The following is an 11,953-nucleotide window of genomic DNA, read 5'->3' on the forward strand; positions in this document are numbered from 1 at the left end:
GACCTGTATTTTTCTATAACGAAGTCAAATTGCGTTGTGGCACAGTTGCCTTGCAGCAAAGCTTATTGGAGAGCTAGCAGGGACATGCAGCAGAATTGGTGGGTTCAATCCCTAACCATCCAAAAAATCTTCCATCTCCAACGAGTCAACGACCAACATAGTTTCATTCAACAGACAGCTTACAGTGTATTTTGGACTCATTTTAGCTAGCATTGTATTTTGAGTTAAGCCCAAAGGTTTGAAAATCGGTATGTTCGGTAAAGAGGAGATAAACAAACAAAATACTCCTAGAAGTAGAAAAGGGTTAACGATAAATGCTAACAACGAGTATCTTAAAATATTAGTTAAAGTATTAAAATAATTTTTTTTATTAAGATACGTAAAAACGGTGTTGTTTATAACTTCTTCTTTTTTTATATTTTCTTATGATTTTTACATTAATTTCTTTAAAAAAATTTAACTAATGTCTTAAGATACTAATTGGTGAAACCCAAGGTAAATAGAAATAAATCAAAAATAAATTTAAAATTAAATAGGTTTAGTTCATATATATATATATATATATATATAAGAAATACAGTAAAAAAAATATGAGACTCATTCTATTTTTATTTTATTTTCACTCAACCAAATAATCAATATTATTTTTATTCTTTTTATTCTCCTATTTCTCTGTTAGCAAACAAGAAGAAAAATTAATGTACCTTTTGAAGCTATGAAACACTAAGGAACGAAATGGGAAAGAATGAAAAAAAAAAAATCTCTTTCCTCCCTTTGACATCATATAGAAAGTATCGGCAAAAAGCTTGTTGGAATTTTCTATTATTGATACATGAAATTAACTAGGTTATTAAGGAGAAAGTCTAAAGGTAAATAGCATGCATATGTGCGCTTAATGATTTTGATATAATCGTTACAATATATAGTTCAAGTAGGAGATTGTTGGAATTTTCTATTCCAATAATTAATTAATGTGGGCTAATATTATAAGACAATTATATTAGTTATTTATTATTAGTGGGTTTTATTTTATGTGATCAAATTAAGTGAGCTCGTTAGACAACTAAATCAGATGATATGGACTTAAATGAGAAGATGTCAGTGTTAACCCATTAGGAGATAATGTGAACCCTATTAGGTTAACACACCATAAGAAAAAAACTATGGTCCTCAATATACCAAGCCGTTACGCATAGTTTCTCTTCTCCCCATCTGAAAGTTAAGAAGGTCCTATTAAGCAATAAGGAGGTTCTAATTGAGGGATAATCATGAAGCCACCGGGTACGTTATTAGCCGATTATTCCTTGTCTTTATAACATTCTGTAACAGATCCTAAGAAGAGCATATAGATAAAAAATCACCTACGGATTCAAAGTCTGTTGCATTTGTTTAATCAAGTATTATAGATTCAGGTATTCCTAAAACTCTTCTTGATAATCTAACATAATGTGTTCATGATGGTTATTGGTATTTTATAAGGATCCTTTAAAATTCCAACTATATATATATATAATATTTATTTTATCTCTCTCTTTCCTCCAACATCAATTTACTCCCAAAATGAAATGGACAATTAATCAGTATTTTTCTTAAAAGTTATATTGCATGATTGAAGTGTAAGGCACAACAAGAGAAGAGGAAAAAAAAATGTAAAGGCAAGACACAGGGTAACGGTGTAAAGAATCTTGACTGGCAGAGGCACGAAACTTATAGCTTGCTTTTGAAGTATATATAGCAGAATGAACAGTGCAGATGGTTCCATCCATGCATAAGCAAAAATAATAGAAAGAAAAATAAACACCATCCCACTACAATTATTGTTCAGTTAACAAAATGAGTACGTGTCTCACGTGAACAAATCTTATTTTTATTATAGCACTAACAGAATTTGGTTCAGTTTAAAAGGTACAATGTACTATATATAGTGTAGACACTATATTTTTTGTTCTCAACCTTCTACTAATTAAAAACTTTACAATGCTTATTTATTTAAAATAAATACTAAATAGTGCTTGTTGGCACTCATGTTAATGTTTCAACTTTCAACCAATAAATGAGGTTAAGTTTGCTTTTAATGAATGAGTATTTAAGAAAAAATAACATGAATAAAATACACTAAACTTTTGTCATGGTATATACGTATTACGTTGAGTTAGTTTCTATTAATGGTATAACATTTATCTACTAGAAATTATATTTTTTAATATTAATATTCGGACTTTACAATATTAGTATAATACATAATATTAACACAAATTTTTGTGTGTAAAAATTAATATATGTTTTCAATATATATTGTATATCATAGATAATCAAATTGTTGGTATTATGAAAATTGATAGATGGTATGAATTGGTTATTGATGAAAATTGTGAAAGCTAAACAATAACAGTTTCATTGGTGGTTTTTTTTTTGTTTTTTTTATACTGAGTTTCATTGGTGGTTTAAAGTATGTGAATAAGAGTGTGTTTCGCATGACACTTATATAAGTTGTGTTATAGCTAGCTTGTTTAACTTACAACATTAATTGATTCAATTAAAAGATTTTGGTCAACTAGCTTTTTCTTACTAGCTTTTAAGCTAAGCCATTCAGTTCTTCATATAGCTTATAACTTATAGTTGACATTTTATTGTTTTTTTTACCATATTTATACTTAATATTTTAACACAATTTTCCTTAAGGACAACAGCTTTTGTGTCTTTCTTTACTTCACATTAGGATAATAGAATAAACTATAGTTAAAACCATTCTAAATACCTTTTAGTTATTATGATATGTTTTGTTAAGTTTTTTATTAAACTATTTATTATATATAATAAAGAAGTGCGATGACTCAGGTCTCGAGGCTAGATGTCCATTTTTTTTTATAAAAAAAGTCTATATAATTGTGTAATGATTTTTTTTTATATTTTTTATGTTGTTTTCATAAATAAATTGAAAGTATTGTCACAATTCATGTCTTCTTTTTTCTTCAAATTAAAATATAACATTTGATTAAAAAACAGGCCTGTCAGCTAAAAAACATTATAGTTAATGCATGCATGTAATATCCTGATAGAGGTTTTTCTAATTTATATGTAGAGGATTTGATATTTTAGATTTTTTTTATCATATTTTTTAATTTTTTTTAAGATGTGTTATCTCTAAGAAAATACTATAAAAATATAAATTCAACAAATGATTCAAAACAACAAAACATATAATTTATTTTCAAGATTTAATTGAATGAGTTTTTACTCTTTTTTACAGAGAAATTTTACTTAAAATTGAGTAAAGTGTATTTTAGTTCCTAAAATTAAAATTGTGGAACATTGTCATAATATGTAGTGTCTGGAATGAAAAAAATGTCTAATAAATTTCTGAAATTGAAACTTGTTATAGTCATATTAGTTCTTGCTCTGCTAGTTCCATTAGAGGCTATAGTGATAACAAGGTATAAGTTTTAAGGAATATGACAATAGTATAAGTTGTACATGTTAGGGGCTAAAGTATATCATATATAGTGTCAATTTTGGAGATTTATTTGATATCTTTCTAATTTCAAGGATATTGTGATAGTGTTTCACAATTTTATGAGCATGATTGTTCTCTCTCTTTCTCACCCTCATTATTTAGTGTTCCGCATACATATTGACTTGTATTTCAATTTGAACTTATCTGCACTTTTCTAACACATCAGTATTTTGTTTTAAAAAAATGTGGTGCTCCACATACTGATTCCATACTATCTACATTCACATTTTTTGGGGTTATGTTATGAGTGATTATTTTAATGCATCAATTTTCTTCTTTTTGGTTTTATGCTTTGTAGTGATTATTTTTGTAGTTATTAGAAAATAATTGCTATGATAAAATGTACTTTTGGTCCCTAAAAACTTTGTCAACAATCAATCCGAATGCCTGCATTTTTTTAAAATATCGGTTTTGATATCTAAAGGTTTGATCAAAATTAATCTTTGTTCTTGTATTTTTAAAAATTATTATTTTGATCCTTGTTTTTTGGAATATAGTGAAATTAGTGTTGATATCATGTCACTCGTGACAATTGTTAAACATGTGGACAAACAAAGTTAGGGAGGTAGAACTAATGAAAAACAAACTTCACCCATTCTTATAGATAAAAAACAAAAACATCTATTTTAAAAATAAAAAAACAAATTAAATTTATCAAGAAGAAAATACCTAAAATTTATTTCTCTCATGATGAAAATGTAAAATTTGTTATTTGAATCGTAGTTTTAGAATTAAATTCAAATCAAGGAAAAATTAAATCAATGATCTGACTAATTTGAATTTTTTATTGGATTGATCATGCCATTAACTCATGATTAATTTTATATATATGAATAAATCAATGTCTCGTGTGACTTGATTCTGTCTGTGATTTTTTTTAAGAAAAAAAAGCTAAAAAAAACAAGTGTCACCGTTAAACTAAGTTAACGTACACTTGATTTTTAGAAGAAATACATTAACAACCCTAGAGTATATTTTAATATTAGTAGTAACTACAATTTACTAACATACTCCTTCTAAGAAATAAATAGATGGGGTATACGGATTATTCTTTAAAAGGATAAAATATATTTGTAATCTTAAATAAATACCTAAATTTTTTGCGTATTTCTTAATAAATTTTTGCACCCTAATAAAACAAAAATTTTATATTTATCATTATCACTTGTTTTTAGTATCTGATAACAAATTTTATATTTATTTTTTGATAATTTTTTCATTTGTTATTAGTTTCTTTGAAAAAAAATAATATATGAATTTTTTTATCAAAGATTAAAAATAAAATTATTATTTTATTAGAGATTTAATGTAAAAAATAATTTATTAGAGATTAAATATAAAATTTAAATGTTTATTAGGAATAAAAAAAATATATGTTAACCTTTTTAAAATGAATATGTTAATAAGTTACCCTGGATAACTAACACTAAATGTGTGTTTGCTTTTGCATATGAGATCCACCTTTAGTTCATATTCATGTCCAAAACGTTGAAAAGCCACTATATTTTGCTTGGAGGATCCTTGTCCCGTGCCTGAAACACATTACCAAACACAGGATAAATGTATTTAAGATTGGTATGCCTGAAACACGTTACCAAATATAGGATAAATGTATTTTTTAAGGTAGGATAAATGTATTTTTTAAGGCTGGTACTCTCGTAAATAAGGATGAAAATGAGTCGAGCCGTTTATTAAGGGTGTATGGCTCGACCTATTTAAGACTCGACTCGGCTTGACTTGTTTATTATAAGAGTCAAATTCAAACTTCTTAAAAAAAAATTTAGATAAAAAGTCCAAAGTCAAACTATAAAAAAGACTTGTTTAAATAATAATAATAATAATAATAATAATAATAACTATTATCTATACCATTTTTATGACATTATGAATGAAAGGATGAAGTGGGTGTTTAGAGAGCTTACTTGCATGTGAAAAATTTTCAAAAAGAAAAATACTCAAGTTAGAAGGATAATGTAATCATATTAATACTTACAAAGAAAAAGAATGTTTTGTAAAGACATTTTTAGATAATTTAAATATTTTTATTTGGCTATATTAGTATAAATCATCTCTAATCCATATATTTTTTAATATTATGCTCTTTTTTTCATTTTCTTTTGATATACTTTGTGTTTTAATAACTTGAATTCAATATGATTTTGTTTATCAATTATTTTTGGATTTGTACATTACTTATACAAAATTTTATAAGTTTCTTTTTTTTAGTTAGTATTTCACTAGGTTTTAAAACAATTAATTGGTTAAAGACGTCTTTAAGCAGACTTTTAAATAGGCTCGTATATAGGTCAAGTTAGGCTTTTATGTAAGTCGAGCCGAGCCTTTTAAAAAAGTCTATGATAGATCATGAATCAAACTCAAGTCTTACGTATTCAACTCAAGTCGAACTCAAGCCTAATACAGCTTGACTTGACTTACTCATTTTCACCCCTACTCTTAAAGAATAAATAATTATGTTAATAAATCTCTTATTTATATTAATACTACTATTACTACTATACCGATGTGTACCATTAATTCAACTCTTGATCCCAATAATATTATTGTTGAGTAGATCATAATTAGTATTACTACTATACCGATTTGTACCATTAATTCAACTCTCAATCCCAATAATAAACATAGAAAATGTTTAATAAACATATAATGTGTTATCTAATATTTAGAAAGAAAATAAAAAAAGAAAAAAATTATAAATATGATAAATATATATATATATATATATATTAATAAAATATTTAAAATTAAAAGTAATTTATTTATCATTACTACTAAATAAATTAAATTTTGTAGAGGAGAAGCAGCTAGCTACAGGGATGGAGTGGGCATGAGCATAAGTAGATGACACTATACCCAGGAAGCAAGCTGATCAGGTGCTGCAGGGTGGCATGCCCTCCCCCCTAGTCCCCCTTTCGTAAACCCGAACCCCGAGGCTTTTTATTTTGTCGCCTCTCACAATTAAAATAACTGGGTCCCTCCTATCTCCTCATATAGCAATACCATACCCTTCCATGTCCTTCTCTAACACAACATACTTTTATTTTTTTCCTGATCGACGGACACGATTTGATTGATACTAACTCATCACAAAGTTCAACTTCACCTTTTATTTCACACACAATTCTTCAGGCATCGGATCACACAATTTGCAAACCATAATAATCCCCCAACAAACAACATACGTGAAAAAGTCTATTTGCTTTCTCCTCATGCAACACAGCCAATTTCTCTCTATCTATGTGTATTAAATTTTAACTAATGTACGTATTTCTATCTTTTTTAATATGTATGTATATGTGCTTAATTTCTAAAGCAATATTCTCAATTTAATGAATTTCTTTTTTGCTATCCTTTTTTTCGCACGTGTGGGGGTGTTGGGAGAGGAATCAATGATTAGTTTACAAAAAAAAAGTCATGTATTACACACGTACTCCATTGATAGCAACAAAATTAGTTAACAATTAATTATTTGATATTAGGCGCATCTAAATGTATTGTCAAATTAGAAAGAACGGATTGTACGATTGACAGGGCCAAGCCAGCTTTAAGGGGCTGCAATGGAGTGTGTCATAGTTTGATTCGATGGCGATCATTGTAATGGGGTCACCTCAGATACAATATCAACCAAAAGCTTAGGCTGTCCAATTAGCAAATAGCAATGCTCAAATTCAAAATTACTGCTGGTGGGTAAGGGTCACTCTAAAGAGATAGTGATTCATGAAGCAGATCCAATGTGGGGGCCTTTGCCCCATGATGGCGTTCCTTTGGACCCAATTCAATCACAAATTACCATAGTCATAAATAATATGTATGTTCAAACTTAACCATTGATTATGAGTAAGTATGTCATTGTCTAAATAAGTTTATCCAGTAATGATAAGTAATTGGTAGATACTAACAAAGTGTTATTAGGATATTGATAAACAAACTAAAAGAGAAAAATGCATTCATCAGTGTTCCTCTATACTTTTTAAATGTATTTTTACATGGCTTTTAATATAAACTTTCATCTTTTAATTTCTTAACCAGTATTTTAAGAATATGAGTTAACAAGATATTAAGTATGTATTTAATTTAATATTGAATTGAATGGATACACATTTTTATACATATTTTATGAAAAATATGAATTCATAGTTTTTTATTCAACCGTCGTTTAAAGGCTTTCAAACGATAAGCCAAACACATACAGTAATTAAATTTAACTTGCTGTGACACATTAGAGGAATATCTGTGGGAGTTTGAAGAATCAAAGGGGGATTTGATTGGTGGCCGGAAAGTAAGCAGTGGTGTGGGGAGAGAAAATGAGGAAGGAGTTTTAAAAGTAATCTTATATTATATGATGTTTGTTTTAAATTATTTCTAAATTTAGAATATTAAAAAATGTTAATTGTATTTTTTTTACTTTTATTCTTATTTTCCAAATATTTATTTAGTAAAATATGATTAAATAAACTTATATTTCACAAAATTAGAAGCATTTGATGATTGCTTACTTTTTTTATATGTAATCCTAATTAAGTTATCATTATTTTGGAATGGACGAAGTAGTACTATATATTTCCTGTAGTATTTGTTGGAATGGTTTGTCGGTCATTAATTGGGTAATAGAGAAACTTAATGATGATAAATAAGAAAGTGAGGGGGCATTGACTTTAAGCCTAATAATTAAAGGAAGTACCTTTCTAGTTTCTAGCAGCAGAATATGTCTTTATCAATTTTTGAGTGAAATACCATTTTATTCAGAAAAAAAGGGATTTATCGCGTCAATTCTTGAAAGATTAAATTTTTTATTTATTGTCTCTGAATAATTAAAAAATTAATGATTTTATTTCTAAAAATAAACTTATAAACATTTATCTCTTTCAAAAACAAAAACAATGATTTTGTTTTTCAAATATTAATGTTATTGATTCTAAATTTTTCAGAAGTCAAAGTGACATATTTTGGTCTTAATTTTAATCATTATATCATTTTCATCAAAATGCCCACAGGGGTGTCTTTGCATTTTAGAGATTTGGTAATACCTTTTATGTGGGGCAATGCTAATACTATCACTTTTTTTTTTTTTTTTTGTGAATGCTAATATTATCACTTATTACTTATCTCTCTTAGAAACGTTTAAATTATCTTTTTTTTTTAACTTTATTATTAATGTTGAACACTTTATTATTAATTTTAAAACTTCAGAAAAAGAAATGAGACTTTAAATTTTCTTTATATCGAACTTGAAAGTTTACTAATTCTTCTTGTTATCTTCTAAGTTTCAAAGTTGATAGTATAAATTAACCCTAACTACAAATGATGGTGAGAATAACAAAAAGAGAGAATTTTTTTTTATAAAAAAAATTAGTGTATATTAAAGGGCATGACAGTGTAATTTAAAAATTTATTAAGGGACGGATTGCAATCATTATCCACCCATATGTATAATAAATTTAAATCCTTATTCTTGAAAACAAGATAACATTTGGACATATTCTTTGTTTTACATTTATATTTCTTATATTGCTATAGATATATTTAGAATATTCATATATATATATATATATATATATATATATATATATATATATATATATATATATCAATATTCTTTTAATTAGTTATTAATGAGAAAAAAGTAATCTCTTTAAAATTTTAATGAATAACTAATTTTATTTAACTAAATTGAGTTGCTTATATAAAAATCACTGGAAATGTTCCAATTACATACCCAACATTCCTTTGTTGATTAGACAAAAGGTTCTCACAATTCAAAATATACTTGCTATTTTTTTCAATTTTGACAACCATATTCCTTAATGGCTCAACGTAGTATCAATATAGTGTAGTATGATTGCCAAATAATTTTATCTCTCAAGTATATGATTGAAGTTTCAATTTTAAGTCTCTAAGTATAAATAAACATTTGTTAGAAAATATCAATTTCTTAAATAGATATTTGGGCTCACCAAAAGAAGAAAAAAAAATGGACTCGATTTAGTTCTAGACTCTCAGATGAGGATTTTTTATCTTCAAAATAATAATAATAATAATAAAATTAAAACAACTCGATTAATGTAGGTTGAAAGTTTCCTGTGAAAAATTTAAGTAATGTTCACAGTTAAAGTTATCAGTATCACTCTAGCTCTAGTTGCATCTATTATATGTTTTCTAAAATGAAAATATAAAATAATGTAATTTATTTGATGTGCGTATATAGTCCCTGCTCGTTAATAACAACTAGGCACCACAAAAAGAATAGATGAGTATTTTTATAATTGGAGTGTAAATGAAAAGGGGTAGAAGTCATTAACTTTTCTTAGTGCATGTTTGGTTTTAGTCCTAAGAACCTGAATTCCATGAATATGGACAAGAGATATATACCTTTTCTTGATGACTTTCAAAGTCCAACACAAAACGGGCCAACTCCCCAACGGATATGCTACAAGGCCTATGATATTGAAACCAGTTTGATCTTTACACCTCCTCAAGGATTTTAACCAAAAAAAATCTGACTAAATATTTGTACCAAATATACTCCATTGTGTAATTAATTGATATGCGTGAGTGTTAACCAATCTATCTATCTAAACTTTATGTATGTGTACCAAACATGAAGATTTGATTATATATCTTTGAATTAAATGCAATCAATATCCATGTTGTTCATAGATTTGGTTTGGTTATGCTAATTTAAGATGAGAACAATCACAAATTGAATTAAAAAAAATACAAAATATCCATTTTTTCCTTGTAATAAAAAAGAGATGATTTTTTAATGAGAGATCACTCAATCAATATTTTTCATTGAGTGTGTGCATATAATATAATACGAAATGTTACTAGCTTAACTTATAATTTTTTTAAGGTAAATTTATCTTTTTTCCATTCTTTGAAACAATAGAGTAAATATGAATCCAATAACATTAAAATGGGTTATTCTATTGTTGACATTAAATTTGATCATTTTGAATCCTGTTTTTTTATGAAATTAAGTGAAAAGATTTACAAATAGCATCTAAAATTTTGTATTTTTTATATAAATTTCTATGTGAATAAAAATAATGTGAAATAAATTTTTAAGAAAATTATTGTTTGTTTATTTATTTATTTTCTTTTATCTTTTGATTATTATTTATAAAAAAATGTATTAAATCAACCTTTTTTAAGAGAAAATCAAAAGAGAACATGGAAGGCATCACCAAAGTGAAGAGAATCCTACCTACAACAACACTTCCAATAATAACAATTTTCTAAAGTATGTGTATATAAAAATATATTTAAATATTTATTGACATATCTACTAACATAATTATTAAAATTTAAACTAGATAATTAATAATATATTAAAAATTCAAAAAAATATAAAAAAATACTCCTATAAATTATAAAATATGAATTTAATATGCATGAGATACCATGACAGTAATATATAATGGAAACTAGTTTCTTTTTGTTAATAGTTTGTGCCATTCAAGGACTCCCTAGCAAATAGCAAGAATGATTGACATTTGTTTTCTGCACTCCCACTATTATTTCTTGCATTTCCCATTGCTGAAAATCTCATTTCAAAATGCAAATTTACACTTTAGAATGAGTTTTACTGAATGAAATAGAAATCATGGAAAATAAAAGTTGAAGTGCAGGAAACAACACCCAGCATGACTTGCAATTTACAAGCCCACCATAGCTGGAGTTTTCAATCCGTAACCCCAGGCCCAAAATGAAACATCTAATTCAAATCACCATCACGTCTATTCAGGGACTTCGCCGTGTGTATGTAATACGCGCAAGTGTATCTGGATTTTCTCGATCAATCTCCTTCAACAATTGCACTATATTTGCAGTTTACACTTCTGAATGCACATTTCGAATTGTATGAAAGAAAACTAAATAGAAGCATGTCGACCCAGATTTTTTCATTCTTTTGTTGTAGGTTTATCATACTCCACCAACTACAATGTAATGAGAAATGCATGTACTTCTTTAATTTATCATTATACACAAAGTTCATGAGTTTCATTGAAAAATATGTCTTACTGTTTCTTAAGTGTGTCGTCTTACATCGTGACAAAGTTGATCTTAGGTGTCTCAAACAAAAAAAAAAGTTGATCTTTCGTGAATTTTATTTAATAATAAAAATTAAATTAAAAAATTACAAAAAAAAGTATAGTACTAAATTTTCTGTATCATAAATAATACATTGAATACAATTCATGTAATATAACTTGTTCCAAACAAAAATCATATAGGTAAATAATCGTAAAATCGTATTCAAGATTAAGTATTCAACTTTCAAGTTCAAATTTGTATTGTATGCTTTTTTTAAGTTCATGGGGACAAGTGGGTTGTTACGGATCAGATAATGATCTTGACTCTGAAAAATATGTGTTTTATATGATAAAATTAGAAACACAATTTTAAAATTACGAGTCA

This window comes from Glycine soja, chromosome 13 (genome assembly GCF_004193775.1).
Source record: "Glycine soja cultivar W05 chromosome 13, ASM419377v2, whole genome shotgun sequence".
NCBI classification, from domain to species: Eukaryota; Viridiplantae; Streptophyta; class Magnoliopsida; order Fabales; family Fabaceae; genus Glycine; species Glycine soja.